At 46.5% G+C, this 22403-nt stretch overlaps 1 long non-coding RNA gene across 4 annotated transcripts in view; it reads right to left on the reverse strand.

Moving 5' to 3' along the window:
• Window positions 1-11762: 11762 nt before the first annotated feature.
• LOC106146947 overlaps window positions 11763-22403 on the reverse strand; it is a 17943-nt gene continuing 7302 nt past the window's right edge. For all 4 annotated transcript variants that reach the window (XR_001231598.1, XR_001231601.1, XR_001231600.1 and 1 more), the window contains one exon: window positions 11763-13143. This is a non-coding gene — a long non-coding RNA (uncharacterized LOC106146947). The remainder of the gene's footprint in view (window positions 13144-22403) is intronic.

A 22403-nucleotide genomic window follows, 5' to 3' on the forward strand; every position in this document is an offset into this window, starting at 1 on the left:
TTGATCTCATTTCCTCTTCCAGCTCACCAGTTTCAAGATCTGTTTGTCCAGATGTCATGGTGAAAATCCCATCTCCTGGGCCAGGGATATAGCTCAGTGGCACAAGGGCCTGCCTGGCAAGTGCAAGGTCCTGAGTTCGATTCCCGGGACCAAAAAAAAAGAAAGAAAAGAAAATCCCATCTCCTGTAAGTATATATGATACAAGCAGGTGGTATCCTGCTCAGGAAGACCCAAAGTGAAATCCTGCTCTCTAGTGCACAGGTAAATCAAGAATATATTTGAAGTTGGGCATGGTGGTACACATACCTATAATCCTAGCACTCAGGGAAGCTAAGGCAAAAGGATCTCAAATTCAAGTTCAGCCTGGGCAATTTAGCAAGACTCTGTTTCAAAATTTATAAATAAAAGCCAGGTGTGGGCTGGGGATTTAGCTCACAGCACAGCACCTGCCTAGCAAGCTCAAGGTCGTGAGTTCGATTCCTAGTACCAGAAAAAAAAAAAATCATAAAAAATAACAAAAAAAAAACAGGTGTGGTGGCTCACGCCTGTAATCCCAGCACTCAGGAGGCTGAGGCAGGAGGATCATTGTGAGTTCCAGACCAGCCTGGGGTACAAAGTGAGCTCAAGGCCAGCCTGAACTGCATATCAAGACCCTGTCTCAAAAAGACAAAAAAAAAAAAAAGGACAAAACAAATAAAAATGTATAAATAAACTGGGCATGGTAGTGCATGCCTATAATTCTAGCACGTGGGAGGCTGAGGCAGGAGCATTGTTGCAAGTTAAAGACCAGCCTGGGCTATAAAGTGAGCTCAAGACCAGCCTGAACTGCATAGTGAGACTCTGTCACAAAACAACAACAACAAAAAAAAACCAAAAAGCTAGAAAATTTATAAATAAATAAATAGATAAATAAATAAATAGGCCTTGGATATAGCCCAATATGAAGGCGTGGGTTCATTCCCAATACTGGGGCCAGGGATACAGCTCAGTGGCACAAGTGCCTGCCTGGTAAGCGTAAGGTCCTGAGTTTGATTCCCAGTACCAAAAAAAAAAAAAATTCCCAGTAGTGGTCACCCCTCTAGATGGTCTTAAAAATTCCCAAAGGGTCCCTGTGCAGCAGCTGAATTGGCTTGACTCATACATTCTTTAAATAGCAAGTGGCAATAACCTGTAATGACTCCATGTCCCATTATTCCCCCATCTGATCATTGTTCTGAGATTTATAATAGTTCTAATCCTGGGATGCTACAGCCATGCTGCACCCACCAAGGGAGGCTGAGGTTGCAGAACAGACAGGAGAACATAGGGGGGTCTATGGTGACCTTGTGGTTCCTGCCATGCCTGGGGCCTCCTTCGGAACTACTCTCAGGTGCATGAGCTCTTCAGTACCCTGCCTGTGCAACTCAGTACCACAGGGTTCTTTTGTTTGTAGCTGAAAGTAACACATGCACATGCTCACTTTAGAAACACCTTTAATGCGGAAATGGCAAGGAAAAAATAAAAACCACATGTAACCCAACCATGTAATCATAACTACAGGTCGTTTTCTTGCTTTTCCATCCCTCCTACACGAGGCACATTTGGTGGCACTAAGATAATATGTGAGCCCAAAAGCTATACACCTACTATTTGTTAAAAAAAAATTCAAAGAGCATGATTATTGAAAGCACAAAGGAAACGGTTCCTGCAATCACAATCACATCTCCTTAGTAAGGGACTCCTGAGAATCTTTCTCCAGTGTATCAGCGCTTTCTAATGTATAGTCTGCTCCTGTCTGATGAATGCTCTAACCTTCTAAGCTTGGATGAGTAAACTATGGTGTTACTCAGACTAGCTTAATGCCCGGGCTCTCAGAATGGGAAGGAGGAGGAAAAGGAATGGGGCATGCAGTTTCACGCCTCTCGGCAGGCCCCCTAATCATTCTGAGCTGATTTCCTCATCTGTAAAATGGGAATACTGTAATAATGCCTAGTAGAGTTGTAAGTGAGGTATTGTACGTTGTATAGCCATAGCAAATGATGGCTATCATTCAGAAATATCTGCTGATTTCCTCTGTCTCTTTCTGGACTCATCTACCACTTTCTGCTGTCTCTTTTTCCTGCTTCCTGTTGCCTTGCTTTAGTTTAACCAAGGGTTTCTAGTTGCTGACAACAGGATCTGTTCCAGGGAACTCAAGCTGAGGGGAGCTTATAAAGGGATGCAGAGCCCACAGAATTGGCCGGAAATACCGGCATGAGGCAGGCTTCCGGGACAACTCACAGGGCACGTCACATTGGCACCTCTGGAGAAATGACAAGTCAGGAGGTCGCTGCCCCGGTTCTGCCCCAGGACCGTGTGTCAAAATCCATACCAGTACCCCGATACCCTGTCCCTGCCGTCTCCTCCACAGTCAGCTCTGAGACAAAGTCTCCTGCAGGAAGGTGTGATCAGTTGACTCTAAATCACACTTCTGAACCCCAGCAGGTTTCCTATTACCACGGGGTAAGGGGATACTTACAATCAGATTGAGATGAGAAGGCCCAAGAACTCTGGGGCAGGGACTGTGCACGCGGCGCAGTTGTAGGACAGTTTCCTGGTATGTGGGAGACTCGGTTTGATTCCCAGCACTGGGAAGAAAGAAAAAAGTGCTGGGGCAGCCTAAGATTATGAATGCCTTCCCAGCTTGGGGAAAGCATGGGACGCAAAGCAATGAAATGCCTGGAATGAAGTAGTGTCCCTCTGTCCTCCCCCATTGGAGACGGCATAGGAGGAGCACAGTGAGGCAACCGAACAGCCCATTCCCCATATACCTGTTTCATAGACCCTTCTAGTTTCGCATTTTAGGAAGATGCTTTAATCACCAATTGATAGTCTCCCAGGCAACAGAACCAAGGAGCCAAAAATGGTGTCCACTGCATTCAAAGTAATTTTTAGTAAGGGCAAATCCAGACAGAGGGGTCAGCCCAAGGTCAGATTCCTGGAGTTCCTCCTGAGGTTCTAAGTGTTTGCCTTCCCCCTAGCAAGGGATCAGGATGTCCTATAAAGGCTCCAACTTTTTTCATAATCACAGCCTTTGCAAGGATGGCTGGAAGGAGCAGGTATAAGTGCAGGGTGGCAGGCGTGATTATGTAACACAAGTATGAACTGCTGGAGTGAGTGTAAGGGCCCCTTCAGATAAGCTACACTGCAGCCTTCTTCTCAGGGATAAAGACACTGTCAGTTACCTGCAGCTACGCTGGTGATGATAGTTTGAATTCACTCAGTGTGAATTATCTCATCAAGTACATATTCTTTTATACTGTAGGTGGATAGAAGAAATGTTGCTTCTTGTCCTGACAGAGAGGTCGTATCCTCCACCTCAGCCCAGAGATACCAGCTCCTCATGCTTTGCTCTCAGCTGACTGTCGGCTTAAGGCAGTGCTGACAAAGACCACATGTGATTTAAAACTCATCCTCCCGACTCGCAAAAGCAGCAGGTGTTCTCTGCAGGCTGTAACCTGTGCCACCGAGGACAAGTGGCCTCAGGATCCTCTCTAGACCGTATTTTCCATCCTGCATCACTGCGTGCAGTGGTTTGTTTTTCTGGGTGTTACACCAACTCTCTAGACCTTCCTGAGGAAGCCAGCAAGGCCAGCGCTGTCTTCATCTTGTTGACGACAGTGGATGTTTACTGGAAGGTGCTCGTTATTTCTTTCCCATTTTAAGCCCCCTGGGATTACCTTGCCAGTCAAAGTCTGCCCTCCCTGCATAATAAAAAAAAAGGCATGCTGTATAGGCATGCAGTGCTAATAGGAGCTAAATATAGACGGCAGCCTCTAGGTACCCTGCCTGCATGTATGTCTACACCCACATTAGCACAATTATGGGAAGGAGGCAGAATTATAACCTTGACTTAGGAAAAGCACACTCTTCTGTAGGTGGGTCTGAGGCTGTCCTTATGTTAAATGGCATTCCTGGATAGGCAGCTTAGCATGCTCTGTATGTGGGTTACCTTGGGACTTGGTGACGTCCTGGAGTGCATTACATAACAGAAAAGTGTCTATTGTCACAGGGAATGTGTGAGGCTCAGAGGACAGCCCTACGCTGGGTGGAGACTAGAGGCTTCACTAAGGAGTCACATTCCTTCCTCTCTCCGTCCCTTATAATTAGGGTGAGTGACACAGCCTGGTAGGCCTGAGCCAGCCTCTGTTTCCGCCTGCCTACTCAAAAGTCATCATTACCAGCGCTCCTTTCACTCTCAGAGGGGGACATGGCTGGGTGTCATTTTTTGAGAAGGAGGGAGATAAAGCCAGGAAGCTGCAGACGCTCTTGAGAGACTGCCTGGTGTGAGGGCTTTGGAAGAACAGGACAAAGCAGCATGCCCCTGCTCCAAAGAGCTGTGAGCAGCTCAGTGGCTCTGGGTGACCCTGCCCTCAGCCCTAAAGCACTAGCACGACCTGCTCAGTGGGCCCAGATTGGAAAAAACAAATGATTCCTGCCATCTAGTCGGCCCCGAAGTGAGCCAGATGAAATGCCACTGGCCTCCAAGCCTTTAGCCACCAGCGCTGGCTTCACAGGGGCTTCACCGCCTGCCTTATGCAGGCAGGCTGGCCATCTGTCAGGCAGTCCTGTACTGAGGGTCTTACTATGCTGGGGTCCACTGAGGTCCATCGTAAAAGGCCAAATCATTCTCCCATTGTACAGAGTTCCCCCTCCAGGTGAGAATGTAAGATTGGCCCATCGTCTCAAAGACCTAGAAGCCCCCAAACTAACCCCTGTCTGCCAAGGCTGTTGTAACAAAAGCCTGTCTTCTCCCTCACCCCCACTGAATATTCCTCCCGCAGGAGATAGTTAGGGTCAAGGAGAGCTGGGTCTTCTCCAGCAATTCCTTGATGACAGGCCAGCTGCACAGGGAAAACTCTCATCTCAGGTTTGATCTGCGAAGCTGCTCTATAATTCATCAGCTCTGTCTAAGAGCTACAGAGCACATCGATCACCATTAAGCTGTCAAAACATTCCTTCAGCCTGCTCGAATAGCTTATCAGGGCTTTTAAAAATACCAGTCTCTGGCTAAGATGTCGATTGGTTGTTTGCAACACACCCACAAAGTAGCTCTACACGCAGGTGACTTGAGCAGTCCAGGTCCCAGAGAATCCGCTGGGGTGGAGTCATCCACAGACACCAGAGACCAAGGGTCAAGCAAATGAAAAGTATGCTTCAGATCCCGTTGTATAAAGATGGTGCTGGCCTCCAACCACAGCCCCCAAGTCCTCCCACCCACAGCACCAGCCCCCACTCACATCTACAGCAGGCGGAGAGGCCAGGGTGGGTACCATTGCGTATGCTGCGAGATGGCTCCCGGGAGAAGTGGGGGTGGGTACGGAAAAGGCGGTGGAAAAGTGTGCGGCGAAATTCCAAGATTGTTTGAACATCCTGTTATTGATTTTAAAATGTCCTTTCACAGGGTCCAGGGTGTAGCTCAGTGTTGGAGAGTTTGCCCAGCTTGTGCAAGCCCTGGGTCCCATCCACAACATCACAAAAACAACAAACAAACAAACACTCTGAAATTTGAATAAAAAGTCTTACATTTTTAGCAAGGCTTTTTTTTTTTTTTTTTGGTCTGTTAGTTGTCAGATTTGCAAGCACAGTATGGAAACAGATGAAGCTGGACTTGGCGGTGCACACCTGTAATCCCAGCACTCGGAGGCCGAGGCAGCAGGATTAAAAGTTCAAGCCCACACTTGGTGATTTATCAATTTAGCAAGAACCCTGCCTCAAAATAAAACTTGAAACAGAACAGAACAGAACAAAACAAAACAAAACAAAACAAAACAAAAGGGCTGGGGCTATTGCCCAGTATGGAGGACCTGGGTTCAACACGCTTATTCCAAAAAAAAAAAACATGAAAATATGAGTATCTCTGTAATCCCAGCACATGGTAGGCTGAGGCAAGAGGATGTCGACAGCCTGGGTTACATAAACAGACTGTCTGGGTGGTGGGGAGCAAAGCTAAGAGATCTTATTGAACCCCACCTTGGAGCCCAGGCCTGTCAGAGGACAGCAGAGCCTGGGTTCTCTCCAGCTCTGTTCCCAGAAGTCCGCCCTGAACCCTTCACTATCCCTCAAGACTCAGCCCCTCTCTGTATTTCCCAGATCCAAAGTCAGAGGCTGGGTTTAGCTCATGCCACTCTTACAGGTCTCAGTGTTCTGCCTTATTTAGAACTTCCTTGGGTACACCGATTTCTTCTTTGTTTTTTTTTTCACTTGACAGCATCTTGCTATACAGCTCAGTTTAACCTTGAACTTGCTATGTAGCCCAGGCTGTCCTCAAACTCATGGTGACCTTCCTGCTTCAGCCTCCAGAGTACTGGAATTACAGGCATGCACCACCACACCCAGCTCAAATGCTTATATTGATATGCATTTTTCTTTTACATTTTGTAATGCTGGGGGCTGGGGATTTAGCTCAGAGGCACAGCGCCTGCCTGGCAAGCGCAAGGTTGTGAGTTCCATTCCCGATACCGGAGAAAACCAAAACAAAAACAAAAACATTTTGTAATGCTGGGGGCAGAACCAGGGCTGCCTACAGTGTTCTACCCTTGAGCTACACCTCTGGCCCTACTGTGAATTTTTGTAATGTTTAAAAATATAAAAGCCAAACATCTTCATTCCTTTCTCTTTTCTTTACCAAACAATGAACCAACTTCAAGCCAGCCTTGACAAACAGGAGTATTTTAAATATGAGTGTTCTTGCTTTCTCCTGCCAAGTACTCCCAGGGACTTGGAAAACATCTCCCACGACCTCTCTCTTTCCATTTAGGAAACAGATTTGTTCCTCAAGTTTTGAAAGCAAGAGAACACTCTGCTTCGGTTTCAATACCTCTCAGGGTCACCAGCGCTGAAAATGTCCCTTTTCTTGGAGGTGGGCAGCACCAGGAGGAAGTGGCAGCCTCCCAGAAAACACCTGAGGCCCCTCCAAAGCCCCCCACATAGCTGAGAACAAGGGTCTGAGCTCCAAGAGGGCCTGGAGCAAGTGCAGTCATTGATTTGAACGCTCTTGCCCAGGCTCAGCTGCCAAGGGTCAACCAGCAGGGCCCAAGTTCTAACCAAACTCACAGCTGCAGACACCTGGCTGGGGTTTGTAAAGGAAAAACCCACATTTGCATTTAGCAGTTTTATTTGAAACTGGTGGACTCTCAGGCCCAGGAAAGGGCAGGAAGAGAGGCCAGTTTCGGAACTGAATGGCTGCAGACAGAGCAAGAAAGTAGCTTTGAGACCAGGAACTGAAAACAGACCTGGGTTCCTGCTGCTTGTGGCCTGGGACCTGGGGGACTCGCCACTGGCCCGAAGGGTTTGTTTGAAGTCTGTGCCTGGAGGGAAGGGACAGATGGACATTTCAATAGCTCCATGCAGGGTGCCACCAGCCCTTTCCCACAGATGCCCTTTGCTGATTTTACTTGCACCTGCGTTTAGCAGCAGAGTCGGGAGACAAGAGGCGATGCCTGGGGAGTATATGAAGCCTGTGAGCAGGATAGGAGCTGGAGCTCCCACACTAGGGGAAAACAAGAAGATGCGCTGTATCACACGTGACACATCAACACACCCCGTGGAGGTGGGAGCCATATCCCTCCTAACCTGAGCTGCTTGTCCCAAAGTCACCTTTCTCAGCAGCACTTCATGGTGAGTTACAGGAGATGCACTTGCCGAGGCTGACGTTTCTTCACCTCCTTTTTCGTGCTGTGGATTGAACGCACAGCTTTACCCACACACTTAGTTGCCTAAGTGTTCTACCACTGAGCTATATCTCCAGTTCTTTTATTTTTGTTTTGATTTTTGGGTTTTTGAGACAGGGTTTTCCTGTGTAGTCTAGGGTGGCTTTGAACTTGCTATGTGGCCTGGGCTGGACTGGAACTCACAATGGTCCTGCCTCAGCCTCCTGAGTAGCTGAGATTACAGGTGTGTGCCACCAGGCTGCACTTCTTTGTCCAGTCTGCTGCAGCAGATGTGTTTTGGGGTATATTCAGCCTGTGTCCTAGAAAGTACACAAGAGAGAGGCTGGGGATTTAGCTCAGTGGCACAGAGCCTGCCTGGCAAGCTCAAGGCCATGAGTTCGATTCCTGGTACCGGAAAAAAACAAAAACAAGACAAAACAAAAAAAGAAAGTACACAAGAGAGAGGGTGGACGCAAGGGCGAGGTGGTGAGGCTCTGAAGAACTGTGGGCTGAGGTGGTGCTGACTTCTGAGGTGCGTGGAGGTAGCCTTCCTTGCTGGCACAAAGCAATTCGAAGATACCAACAAATGACCAGTATTTCATTCGTAAAGTGGCATTCATTTGCATCGTGTGTTTTTAATCTTCTATAGCAAAGCATTCTTTTTTTTGTTTGTTTGGTTGTTTTCTGGTACCAGGAATCGAACTCACAACGTCACACTTGCCAGGCAGGCGCTGTGCCGCTGAGCTAAATCCCCAGCCCAAAGCATTCTTTCATTTCAAAATTTAAACTTCAACATTTGATTTGTTTGTTTGCTTTGTTTTCTTCTTCCGGTACCAGGAATTGAACTCACGACCTTGCGCTTGCCAGGCAGGTGCTGTGCCGCTGAGCTAAATCCCCAGCCCCTAAACTTCAACATTTGAAAAGTGAAAGCAGGAAACATGTTTTTCTGGATAAGATGACTGCATTCCTGAAAAAAGCACATTTGCAAAGGTGGAGAGAACAGGTGATCTGCTGAAGGCTAAAGGGCTTCTAATTTATGTATTTCTAGCTTTTGGAGTGCTGAGGACAAACCAGGCGCTTTACAGAAAGCTACCCCTACCCCCCTAAAGGGATGTTCCTTTCCCCTAAAGAGGTTTTTATTTTATTTATATATTTTTGGGGTTTGTTGTTTTTTGAGACAGAGTCACACTCTGTAGCCCAGGCTGGCCTCAAACTCGTGGTGATCCTGCTGCCTCAGCCTAAGGGGCTTTTTAAATGTTAAACGTATCTTAGGTTCATTACTAGTTACTACTCAGGGATGTCCTGCAAGGTAGATCAGCACACTTTATAAAGGTATCCTCAGCCAGGCCCAGTGGCACACGCCTGTAATCCCAGCACTTGGGAGGCTAAGGCAGGAGGATCGCTGCAAGTTTGAGGCCAGTTGGAGCTACACACTGAGTTCAAGGCCAGCATGAAGGGTGTACTGATCCCCTGTCTCAAAAAAAAAAGAAAAGAAAAAACAAAATAAATAAGTAAATACTCAACTGAGATTTACTTTTTTTTTTTTTACTTTTTGAGACAGGGTCTCACTATGCAGTTCAGGCTGGGCTTGAGCTCACTTTGTAGCCCAGGCTGGTCTTGAACTCGCTATGATCCTCCTGCCTCAGCCTCTTGAATGCTGGGATTACAGGTGTGCACCACCACACCTGGCTTCGAGATTTACCTTTTCTTATCACAAAAAGAGTATGTGTATTTCCAGGAAAGTGTTTATTTATATGAAAAAATGGATAGGAGGTAAATGCTACTACTTATGATATAGGGGAAAGAAACTCCTAACCTGAAAGATATCTGGGATGAGTTCATGTTCTCTAAAATCAAAGAATGAATTTTAGGAACAATGGAGGTTAAGAGCAGGATGTATTTATTGGGGGAAAGAAAGCTTCAGTCTGAGAGAGGGACAGAAGGGGGCCTGAGTGTGTTGCCCAGGGAACCTGTCTTTTCCAAGGATTTTTATAAAGTAAAACGATTCCCAGTACAAAAAAAGAAAAGGCATATAGCTCAGTATAGCTCAGTTAGTAGAGCATGTACATCCTTCTGTCTCAGCCTCCTGAGTGTTGACATTACAGGTGTGTGCCACCACACCTGACTCTAAACTTTTTTTTTCAACGGTGGGAATCAAACTGAGGGCCTTACATGTGTAAAGCAGGTGCTCAACCACTGAACTACACATCCAGCCTCTTTATTGCAAGGTCTAAAGTCATTGCCTAGTTTTCCTGTTCTTACACTTTGTAAATGAAATCATACAGCCCGGTGTGGTGGTGCATTCCTGTAATCCCAGCACTTGGGAGGCTGAGGCAGGAGGATCGCTGTGAGTTTGAGGCCTACCTGGGCTACAAAGTGAAACCTTGTCTCCAAAAAAAAAAAAAAACAAAACTGGGCATGGTGGCATATGCCTGTAATCCCAGTACTCAGGAGACTGAAGCAGAAGGATTGTTGTGAGTTTGAGACCAGCCTGGCCTACAAAGTGAGCTCAAGGCCAGCCTGAACTGGCCAGCCTGAACTGGCATAGCGAGACCCTGTCTCAAAAACACCAGAAAAAAAAAAAGAGAAGAAAAGAAATCACACAATACGTACATGATTTTTCTTCTCTAAAAATGACAGTGATGCTCACACATTTTATGTGTGATTCTGTACACACATACACCACATTAACTGCCCTCTAGAACAATATAAAGTGTCCCCACAGCTCCCCGCCCCCTTTCTAACCCACAGACCTCCACCCCAAATAAACATGTTCTGCTATCTCTCACTGTCACCTGATTCTGGACTTTGTACAAATAGTCATACAGTGTACTGAAACCCATTTTTTTGTCCTCATCGAAATATAGTAAGCATTTTTTCGCTGTACAGCTAGCCCATAATTTCCTTAATTGATTGTCTTTGATTGCTTCCAAGTTTTGGCTATTTTGAGAATTAAATATCCAAGACACATCAGGCTTCTGTTTTCCAAAGCAGTACATCTGCCAGGGGTAAAAATCCATGACACTGTCTGCTGGCTGACTCTTCGCGTATCATTATCACCCAGGCAAATGTCTGTTCCCACTGCCACTTCCACAACCGCCTGCTGGGCCGCGAGGGGACAGAGGACTACCACTCTTGGAGACAGTTGTTTTTCTTGTAGTCCCACAACACGGGTGGCTTCCTCTCCCCGCAACCTGGCAACCCGGAATACATTTCCTCTCCGGAGCTCCATCAACAGGCCCAATTGTTCTGAAGGAAAAGTCACCAGTCAAGGCTTTGAGTTCTAAGATAGGAACTCTTATGCATTCCTTGGATGACAAAGGATGTTCCTCATTGAAAACCAAGTAAACAAGGGCACTCCTCTATTCTGGGTAACAGGACAACAGCGAACCACTGAGCTGTTGGCTTGCAGTTAGTTCCAACTGTTGTGTTGTTTGTACAGAAAGAGCAGAATTAAAAAGCCCCGGGGACTCGGTGTATTCCAAAAAAAACTATTTGTGAGCCTAAGCAGTATAAGGAGTTGTGACATCACTTTCTAAAAGCAGGAGTATTATGAGATTAACATTTTATGCCTTTAAGTAGTGTAGCAGCTGACACCCTGTGAACTGTCATGGGCTGAGATCTGTCTGATGACTAGAAGTGGACAGACAGATGCTAAATCCTGGTGGACTCGCGTTTGTTTCAGAGCATGTGGAACGGTATATACTTTCAATGCTGGGCGTAAAGAAGACAAGCTGGGGCTGGGTGGGGGGCGCGGGTACAGTAGGAGAATGTGTGCCTAGCATGCACAAGGCCCTGAGTTTGATCCCAGCACCAAAAACCAAATAAATAAAATAAAAAATAAAAGGTACAGAAAATGAAGAGCAGATACACCTCTGAACAGTTAATTTCAGTTCATTTTCTTTCAGAGGAAAGCAATTACTATTGTAATTTTTTCTCGTTGCTGAGACAAAATACCCAACACCCAGAATTAAGGAAGGAAAGGTTTATTTAGCTCACAGTTTGTGGAGGTTTCAGTCCATACTCGGCTGGCTCCAAGGCAGGGTGGCACATGGGAGAGGGCAATTGTTCATGGCAGAGGAAAATAGCAAAAGCAACAAGAGCAAAAGGGGGAAATGGCAGCAGCAAGCAGCCTTTTCCCCTCCCTTACATTGTATGCAAACTACTGTCCCAGGGGCAGGTATAACACTCACTCCCATGATCCCAGTTTTGGACTATGGATCAATTAAAAATCTAGAAACCCACCCCATGACTGCATGGACTTTAGGGGGACATCCAGACACAAACCATAACAACTACCAAGCCATCAGAATTTTTTCTTGGAGAGTCTGTCATGGTGGGGCACACTTATAATCCCAGCACTCAGGAGGCTGAGGCAGGAGGGTCCTAGCAAGTTTGAGACCAGCCTGAACTGCATCATGAGACCCTGTCTACCTCTCCACCAAAAAGAATGTTTTGGGCTACAAAGGGAGCTCAAGACCAGCCTGTCTACCTCCCCACAAAAAAGAATGTTTACTTTGGATGACCACAGTTTTAGCAGGATTGAGATGAGTAGTCATTTTGGAATATGAAATGACATCTTACCCTCTGTTTCATGTCACTGACCCTTGAGGAGGAACAGAAAGTGGCCTCTGGCCCCTATAGTCCAGAGGAGACTACATTGTTAATAGTCCTGGCTCCTGTAATCAGGGCTTCCCACCTGCTGGAAGGGGTTTATGACTGCCTGGCTTAACACAGAAAGGCACAACATTAGGCAAAGCCAGTGGAAGAGCTCAGATGGTGCCAGCTCTTTATCACCAAAAGATTTTATTGAGCTGGGCATGTGGCATACATCTGTAATCCCTACACTCTGGGAGGCTGAGGCAGAAGGATCAAAAGTTCCAACCCAGTCTGGACACTTAATGACTCAGTGAGAATTTGTCTCAAAATAAAAAATATAAAGAGGGCTGGGAACATAGCTTAGTGTAGCTTAAAGACTCAGTAGTGCCCCCCACCAAAAAAAAAAAAAAATGTATTTAGTTTCCATTACACACTTACCCAGCAGGTGGAAAAGAACTGTTGAGTGGGGAAAATTGAGTCAGTGTTTGCACACGCATCTGGTGGTATACATGTTTGGTAGAGGTGGCCTCAAACATAAACGTCAACCCCCAATTGTTATGTTCGTGATTATGACATACAACCAGGAGACAAAGTCCCTTACCAAAGGCACGTTAGATGTTGCCAGCACTGTTGATACATTCCAAGGAGAGCTTGAAAATCAGCTGAGCCGTGAAATGCATTGTTAAATAAGCCTGGGTTGTTGTCAGCCGGGAAGCCAAGGTCGGCACCTTTGACCACCGGGTATCACCCGACTCCTGGGTAAAACGGCGGGGTTACTCCCACACCCTCTGCGTTTTCTGATCTGGACTACGGATGTCTTTCTTTCCTGCTCGTTTGTCTTTCCCAATCTCCTCTCCTTCCATGTTTTCATTAGCTGGAAAAACACAGATGGAAATATAGTCAGTTTATACTTAAAACAGTTTTATGTATTCTTTTTTCTTTTTTGGGGGGGCGTTTTTTTTCTGGTACCAGGAATTGAACTCACGACCTTGCGCTTGCCAGGCAGGTGCTGTGCCACTGAGCTAAATCCCCAGCCCCTTAAAACAGTTTTAATATCTGTCCATTTTTTGCTTCTTGAAAACCACATGACTGAAACATTTGTCATGTGACATGGCACTTGACATTGGTTATTTGCATGTATACTCTAACCACTGAGCTATGTCCCCAGCCCTTTTTCTCTTTCATTTTGAAATAGTCTTGCTAAATTGTCCAGGCTGGCCTCAAACTCACAATCTGGCTGCCTCAGCCTCCGGAACAGCTGGCATTAAAGGCGTGGAGACTCTTTTTACTCAGGTCTAGAGAGTGCCCCTGTGCCCCACCCAGCGTCCCCTAGCTCCTGTCCAGTGTCCCCATCTACAAAGCGGAGATAAGCAGGGCACGGGCCTCAGCAGTCTGCTCCGAGGATGAAATGAAAAGAAAGTAAAGCCTGAGACCAGAGTGGCCCTGGTTAAGTGGTGCTTAAGTGGAAGCTATTTTCTGCCGGTAGCTTTGTGCTCTCCCCTGCGGGTCCGTGGTGACTGGCTGAGTAAATGATTCTTCATCCTGCTGCAGAATCTGAAATTATTAAAACTCTTCATTGATCAGCTGTTTCCTCCAGCACAGAAGTGATTCCTGGGTGGTAAATTACACGCCTTGGGGGATAGGCGAACTCTTTCAGGTGACTCCCCACTGCTCCACGCATACAAGGCAGCCTGGTGGCCACAGGTAAGCACTCACAGGAAGGGGGACGAGGGAACAGAGGCAAGGGCACAGCAGGGAGTATAGAGAGCCCTTCCCAGTCCTCCTCACGGCCCAGGAAGTTTATATTTGTACTCCCATGAAGTTACTGGAATTCTAGCGAGTTAATTCCAATCTACCACTTCCAGTGCAACCCACGGTGAGAATAAATACACTAAGGCATATTTGTAGTTATGGGGAGCCAAGGGGTCCTAAGTCCAGCCATGACAGTGGTTATCTGGAGCAAAGGCCTGGACCCAGGACCAAACCCAGATTTTATTCATTTGTGAATAAGGAAGTGGCTTGATGATAAGTGACCGTGAGAGTGACGGGAAATATACCAGTGCCATGAGCAGGGGTCAGAGAAACACGCCTACCATCTCCAAAGATTACCACCAGCACCTCAGCTAGACAGATATGCACTGCTTAAAGCCAACTGAAGGGATAAGGAATGTCCCAGCCGGCTCAGTACATATCAGTACATGGAAATAGGGTCAGGCTCAGCCAAAATGGAGGCAACCTCCTCTCCTAGGTGGAGGAGACCCCAGGACTGCAGGCCCAAGCCAGGAACTTTCAACTTCCCCTTATGTGGAGGAAGGGAAGTAGAGGGTGAGTTCCTTGATTCATAACAAAACTAGATTTTTTTCCCCTAAAGGCTAGGGGTGTAGCTCAGTGGTAGAGTATGTACAAGGCTCTGGGTTCTAATCTCAGCACCAAAAAATAAAAAAAGGAAAAAGTAGATGAAGGATGAAAGCATATCCAGAATAAGGAATAAACAATCTTTCTTCCTTTCTTTTCTTTCTTTCTTTCTTTCTTTCTTTCTTTCTTTCTTTCTTTCTTTCTTTTCTTTCTTTCTTTAAATTCCCTTTATCTAAAAAAAAAAAAAAAAAAAAAAAAAACTGCAGATAAAAAAAAGCAAAAAAAAAAAAAAAAAAAAAAAAATTCCCTTTATCTGCCTAAAACCAGAATCTCCTAAGAGTCCAAGGGTCATAAATCCTTCTTTGGAGTGTTTTAGGAGTTTTATAGCCAGGAAGATTGACTGCTATCCCTTATCACCAGATTCCTCAGGATAAGAAATCACCGAAACAGACACTGTTACAAACAAAGCTTGCAAGTCAGAAGTCCCCTCTTCTGCTAAGGTGGAATACACAAGCCCTGCTTTTTTTTTTTTTTTTTTTTTTTTTTTTTTTGAGACAGGGTCTTGCTCTGCAGTTCAGGCTGGCCTTGAGCTCACTTTGGAGCCCAGGCTGGCCTCGAACTCGCAATGATCCTCCCTCCTCAGCCTCCTGGGTGCTGGGATTACAGGTGTGCACCACCACGCCCAGCTACCAGCCCCAAATTCTAAACACTTCCTTGAATCACATTTTTCTATGAATGCTTGTGTCATTGAATAAAAAACTTGGTCTCTTTTCTTGCTAATCTAATCTGTCTTTTGTCAGTGTAATTTGCAGGCCCTCAATGACTTAGAGGAAATGTTTTCCTGTCTGACAGAGAAGATAACATCCTTTTACTGTAACCTCACCCTCATTTCATCCTTTGGAATGTTCTGTAAAATGTGGGAGAATGGGAAGTATATAATAGAAAGAGGACAGTCGGCATAATTTATTCATTTATGGCGTGCTGGGGGTTTCACCAGGGCTTCCACATGCTCAGCAAACACTATAGCCCTGAGCTCCGCCCCCGGCCCATCATTATAACTTATTACAAGACTACTAGGTACCAAGCGGTTTGCAAACATGACTTTTCTAAACCCTTTGTTCTAGCTGGGGGATGGGTTCAGCCAGGGGCAGTGACTACCTAATACTGCAGGCTTTCTTTCACAAACTCTGTGTGCACACTTGGGCCTTGTGCTGGACACTAGGGACGCAGGGGTGAATAAGTGGTCAACACAGCCTGTAGTCTCCTTTCTAGGTAAGAGGAGACTGAAAAAAACAAAGCACACAGAAAAAGATGCCACCTGATGGTTAGCAGAGACTGGGTTTCCTGCTGTCAAATAAAAACTACAGGAGGCCACTGGTGTGTCCGAGCTCCTGTATTAGGCCCCATAGGACCAGACAACTGGACTCAGCATGCTAAAACTTCAGGTCACCACACCAAAACTGACCTTATCTGACCTTCAGAATAATGAAGAGAGGGAAGGGAGGAGAGGAGAGGAGGGGAGGAAGAGGGGGAGGATGGGAGGACAGGGATAGGGGGAGAGGAGGGGAGGGGAGGGGAAAGGAACAAAGGGAGTGCTGGGAAGAGGGGCAGGATTACCACACAAAATACCCTTTCTTTCTTTCTTTCTTTCTCTTTCTTTCTTTCTTTCTTTCTTTCTTTCTTTGGTCTTTTTGAAACAGGGTCTCGCTATGCAGTTCAGGCTGGCCTTGAGCTCACTTTGTAGCCCAGGCTGGCCTCGAACTCACAGCGATCCTCCTGCTTCAGCCTCCCGAGTGCTGGGATTACAGGGGTGTGCCACCACGCCTGGCACAAAACGCCCTTTGAACTTGAGGAATTTGAGTTTGGGAAGCACCTCTGTAGTTCAAAGCAGACTTTCCTGGAGGGAGAAGGCCTGGGGAGCAGCTGGGTGAGAGAGCATATCTGCATAGTTGGCTGGGCGGTCCCTTTGCTGTGAGGGCTCCTTGGAGGGACTGTGTGCTGCCCACACCAAGGCTGGACCAGGATCATGGGATAGCGGTTCCTCAGGTCCCTTTGGAGACCAGGAGCGGGAATCTGGACGGCTCTAAGCAAGCCAGTAGCCAGGGTGTCTGTGGGTCTCATCTAAAGTCACTGAACTGGTTTCTGAAGCTCAGAAAGAATGGAGCTGTTTCTCCACCACCAGCCCTTCCCAGGGGGCTGGGGCGCAGGCGAGCTGCAATGGGGAGCAGGGGAGCAGCATGCCGAGCTGTCTTGGCCCAGTAGGGATGCCAAAGGCAGTGCTGTCTTGGAAACCTTGAAAATCACTGAGGCGTCACTGAATTAGGGTCGGGAGATGAAACACGAAGCCAATCAGTTGTATTTTGGATTCTAGATTTTTTTTAGTGCAGGCCACACACAGCATTTAAGACTTATTTATACTACAAGGATCATTCGCTGTTTGTCCAAAATTCAAATTTAGCTGTGTGCCCTGTGCTTTTATTTGCTAAATCTAACAACCCTGTGCTGACTGGGTGTCTCAACACTATTTTTAAAAAGCACTTTTTAGCCTTCTCTTTCCTGAGAGCCCTCTTGTTGTAGGAGTTGAGTTAAATAGAAATATTATAGGCAGTCAGACAGGCATAGGCCTTCCAAGGAGCCAGTACGGCAGTCAAGATACCTTGCAACTGTGGGAGAGACAGGCACTTCCGGTGTGGGCCAGACCTCAGGACAAAAGATGAAACAAATGCACCCACATACCAGGGATTGACATTCTAACCAGGTATCCATTGCCTTTAAAAAGCCAGGAAGCTGGGGTGGTGGTCCCTGCCTGTAATCCCAGCACTCAGGTGGCTGGGGAGGATGAGGCAGGAGGATCATGGAGTTTGAGGCCAGCTTGGGCTACAAGTGAGTTCAAGACAAGCCTGAACTGCATAATGAAACCCTGTCTCAAAAAAAAAAAAAAAAAAAAAAAAAGGCCAGGAAGAGTCACTAACCCAACCCACTACAGGAAAATCCCCTGTTCTGTATTCATGTCTGCTTGCTACTTGACTCACTTCTCCATTTGTTTTTTTTTTTTTTTTTTTTGTGGTACCGGGGATTGAACTCATGACCTTGCACTTGCCAAGCAGGTGCTTATGCTGCTGAGCTATTTCCCCAGCCCCAAAGGCTCAGTACAATTTTTTTTTTGTACTGAGAATCAAACTCAGGAACATTTTTTTTTTTTTTGTACTGAGAATTGAACTCAGGAACTTGCGCTTGCCAGGCAGGCACTTATGCCACTGAGCTATATTCCCAGCCCTCTCATGTCTCCATTTGACCCCAATTTAATCAGTTTTACCTGAGCAATTACACTTGTAACCTTATTGGTTGACCATAGTTTTGTCCCACATCATGCCCATCTTGTGATTTCCTATGTTTCCCACCTTGGACCCACCTCACCTTGTGGTTTTGCTCTACAAAAATCCCTAAAAAAAGGCAGGGTCCTTGGCAACCCACTTGGGTCCCCTTCTGTCTTGTCTCTCTTTTTCTCCCAGACAGAAGCTTTCTTTCCCCCAGTAAATACATTCTGATCTTAAACTCCATTGTTCCTAAAATTTGTTCTGGGAAGAACTCATTCCAGGTATCTTTCAGGTTGGGAGTTGCTTCCCCCTATATCACTATTGTCACAGGAGCTGCTCCCTACCAACCCCTAGACTCCAGCCCCTGCCCCATCCTCTGAACTGTTGGCTCCTCCTTCCTTGTTCCTTCCTATATAAATCAGGCAGGTAAAAGTGTGCTTTTTAAACCAGGAGTGGTGGTGCACACCTGTACTCCCAGCACTCAGGAGGCTGAGGCAGGAGGATCACTATGCGTTTGAGGCCAGCCTGAACTACATAATGAGACCCTGTCTCCAAAAAAGGGTGTGTGTCTTTTTTAGTGGATATATTTCTTGTTTTGGTGTTGGGGATGGAACCCAGGGCCTCACACATGCTAGGCACACACTCTTGCACTGAACCTCACCCGCAACCCCTTGCTCCTAGCTTTTATGGGGGCCCTACCTCATGCCCTTGGGTAAGCATTACATTTTTTATCTTTTGTAGTTCTTGTGACCACTGCAGAAGGTGTGTGTGCAGCCCACGTCACAAGTGAGGAAGTGGACACTCACCCTGCCCTGGAACAAAACTAAAATTTGCACTTTAAAGACAATATTGCAGTCTGTTGCAATGTGGTTAAAAATACAACACAGAGTTGGCGCTACCTCAGAACTATGGCCTAGGGTGGTAACTCAGGCCCTTGTAAAATCCCCCTGCTGGAGGGCACCTTGGAAGCCCCTCCATTCCTGGGGAAGTTGCTCTTGCATAGGTTCCATGACAACGGGCCTCCTTCCTTCTGGGATAAAATTAGACACATCTAATCTGTCATCTTGCTTGTGCCAGCAATGTCACATTGGGAAGGACTGTACTTCCCATGAGAAACCACCAGGTCATGGCCCTACAGTCATGTCACTTCCTGCAGCCAGGCACAGCAGAGGCTTGCGACCATTTCCTGGTCTCAGGGAACATGGTGTCCAAAGGCAGTTCATAAAGAAAGTCTAGGACGGCACTATTTTTCTCAGGCCCATGCAGAAGATAAATCTGGCATTAGTAATCATACCATGTAAGGACAAGTAGAAAAACTACAGCATAATTCTCCCTTTTAAGCAGAAGGGCTATGAGCTTCCATTTTCAGAATTTCTGGGTCCTTCTCAGATGCGTACAAATCTTATTTACTTGTTTGTTTGGTACCCGGAATCAAACTCAGAACCTTGAGCTTGCCAGGCAGGTGCTGTGCCACTAAGCTATATCCCCAGCCCACTTATTTTTTGGGCCATACTGGGGTTGAACCCAAAGCCTTCACACCGAGTTACATCACCAGCCCATTTTGTTTTTTTTTATTTTTTTGTTACTGGAAATTGAACTCAGGACCTTGTGCTTGCTGGGCAGGTGCTTGTGCCGCTGAACTATATCCCCAGCCCACACCAGCCCATTTTATTTTTTATTTTTTTTAGTTTTTCTCCGGTACCGGGAACCGAACTCACGACCTTACGCTTGCCAGGCAGGCGCTTTGCCGCTGAGCTAAACCCCCAGCCCCCACCAGCCCATTTTAATGTTTTATTTTGAGACAAGTTTTGCATTAAGTTGACCAGGCTGGGCTCAAACTTGCAATCTTCCTGTCTCAGCCTCCCAGAGTGTTGGGATTACAGGTCTGCGCCAGTCCACTGAGCTTTTTTCAAATGTGTATAAATCTCTTTAGTGACTATATAAGTCTCTCAGGCTCACCACTCAGGGACATTTCCTCCAGGACCCCAGAGCCCTCTTTGAACTGCTGTCACTCAGAAATGGGTCCAAACCCACTGAATGTCCTGCCTGGCCATGTCTATCTGGCCACATAAGAGGGAGACTTCCTTATGTCTTCACAATCCCTGTAGCAGGTTGCCTCATCTTTTGGCTTGATGCTTATTCAATAATAAGATTGTTTTTCTCATTGACCTTTGGGGAGAGGTTTTCTGGAGTCAGGAGATTTGTTTGTTATATTTCTCCCAACACTGCTTCATTTTACTAAGCAAACACCAAGGTCTCTGATGTTCCTCCTTGCCTCTCCCTGAACCTGTGTGAACAAGAAGCCTCAGACCACCCCTTGCATGGGGCAGAAGCCCAGGGAACAGAGTACCAGGGGAGGAGATGATACTGCCATGGGGGACCACATGAATGTGTTCCTCAACAGACTAGTGGTCAGGACAGTGTACGTCCTCTACCTGAGGAAGTCCTGCCACCTGTCCAAAACGACAAGGCTGCCCTCGGTGAGCTTCGCCTGGAGCTGGTAAGAAATGGAGGCTCTCAGGCCCTAGCCCCAACCTATTGACAAGAAGCTGCTTCCTGACAAGATGTCTGGGATTCCTTTACATATCAGACCCAATACGTAAGATGGGCCTTCTAGGCAGAGATTTAACTAAGACAGTGGTTACACCTGGTCAAAATAAGGCACTGCAAAAGATTGGCCTATGGGGCTGGGGATTTAGCTCAGTGGCAAAAGCGCCTGCCTGGCAAGCGCAAGGTCGTGAGTTCGGTTCCTGGTACCGGAGAAAAACCAAAAAAAAAAAAAAAGATTGGCCTACCTAGGTGTAACGGTGCATGCCTGTGATCCCGTAAATTGGGAGGTTGAGGCAGGTAGTCTTTGAGTTCGAGCCCAGCCTAGACAACTTCAGTGAAATCCTGTCTCAAAATTTAATAAAAAGAGCTGGAGATGTATGTAACTCATACAAAGATGCTGGGTTCCATGCCTAGAACCACAAAAGTAAATGAACAAAAGAAAATTAAAAAAATAAAAGATTAGCCTAAAATAGGTTTATGACAGGGCCCTTCCTACCTTGTCTAATTTATAACTTCCTACTGGAAGAAACTGGTATAACCCGTAAGATTTCAGGAAACCAGTTACGTAGTTATTTGTCCTTTCATTCTGGCTGACTGGCCAGCAATTCATTTTCTTTGGTGGTGTTCGGGATTGAACCCAGGGCCACAGGCCCAGTGCTTTACCCCTGAATTGCATCCCCAGTCCAGTGACTGTTTTTCTATTTAGCCTGACAATGATCATCTAGCTTCTGTCTCTGTCTCTATGTGTTTTTTTGGTACCGGGAATTGAACTTGCTTACCAGGCAGGCAGTGTGCCACTGAGCTATCTCCCCAGCTCCAAGCTTTTATATTTTCTTGTTTGTTTGGTTTTTTTTCTGGTACCAGGAATCAAACTCACGACCTCGCACTTCCCACGCAGGCGCTGTGCCGCTGAGCTATCTCCTCAGCCCCAAGCTTTTATATTTTCTTATAAAATATTTCTACCTAAAATCTAGTAGGGCAGTGCCTCTTACACGCAAGATTGCAATAAACTTTAACTCATAATGAAACTGTTGGAAAAGTCTTTTCATGCAGTTAAGAAAACACTGGGATGGGCAGATTATTTAATGCGCCTGACCTTGTACAAAGTCACACTGTGAGGCCGCTGGGAGATGTGGGAAGGAATTCGCAAGAGGATGAAAGCCTAAGGAGAAAGCAAGCCAACGAAGGGAAACACGAGGACACAAGCGGTGCACTGCTGTTGCGGGCGGTCGTTGAGCTTTGTACATGCATCACAAGTGAACCCCGAAAATCAATTTCAACAGAGAGCATAAAGCAGCAGGATGGGTGCACTCGGCATCAGGGAAGGGGAGTCAGGGTGGCTGAGGAGACGCTGTCTGAAGCCACCAGAAGGGAAGTCAGCAGGCAAAGACCAACATGAGTCAAAGAGGCCTATGTGTCCTTTACTCAGAATCAGAGAATTGCTGGGAAAAAATTAAAAACAAAACAAATGCCAAGTCAGGGGAAGTAAAGCCTTTATTTCACTTTGAGCTCTTAATAGCTCCTTTTTACTTCCCCGTTAACTTTTTTTTTCCTTTTTCTGACTTTTTGAGACAGGGTCTTGCTAGACAGTTCAGGCTGGCCTTGAGCTCACTTTGTACCCCAGGCTGGTCTCGAACTTGGTGCTATCCTCCTGCCTCAGCCTCCTGAGTGCTGGGATTAGAGGTGTGCGCCACCATGCCCGGCTCCGTTAACTTTCAAAAGGGTGAACAGTCTATCAGTGGAGGCGCCTGAGATGAGCCTTTGCCCACAGCTCTTCTCAGTATAACAAATGCCAGGCACAGTGGTGCATGTGTGTTATCTCAGCACTCTGGGAGGCTGAAGCAGGAGAACTACAAGTTCAAAGCCAGTCTAGATCCTGTTTTAAAATTTAAAAAGTGCTGGGGCTGTAGCT

This window comes from Chinchilla lanigera, unplaced genomic scaffold (assembly GCF_000276665.1).
Source record: "Chinchilla lanigera isolate Chin_1 unplaced genomic scaffold, ChiLan1.0 scaffold00105, whole genome shotgun sequence".
NCBI lineage: Eukaryota > Metazoa > Chordata > Mammalia > Rodentia > Chinchillidae > Chinchilla > Chinchilla lanigera.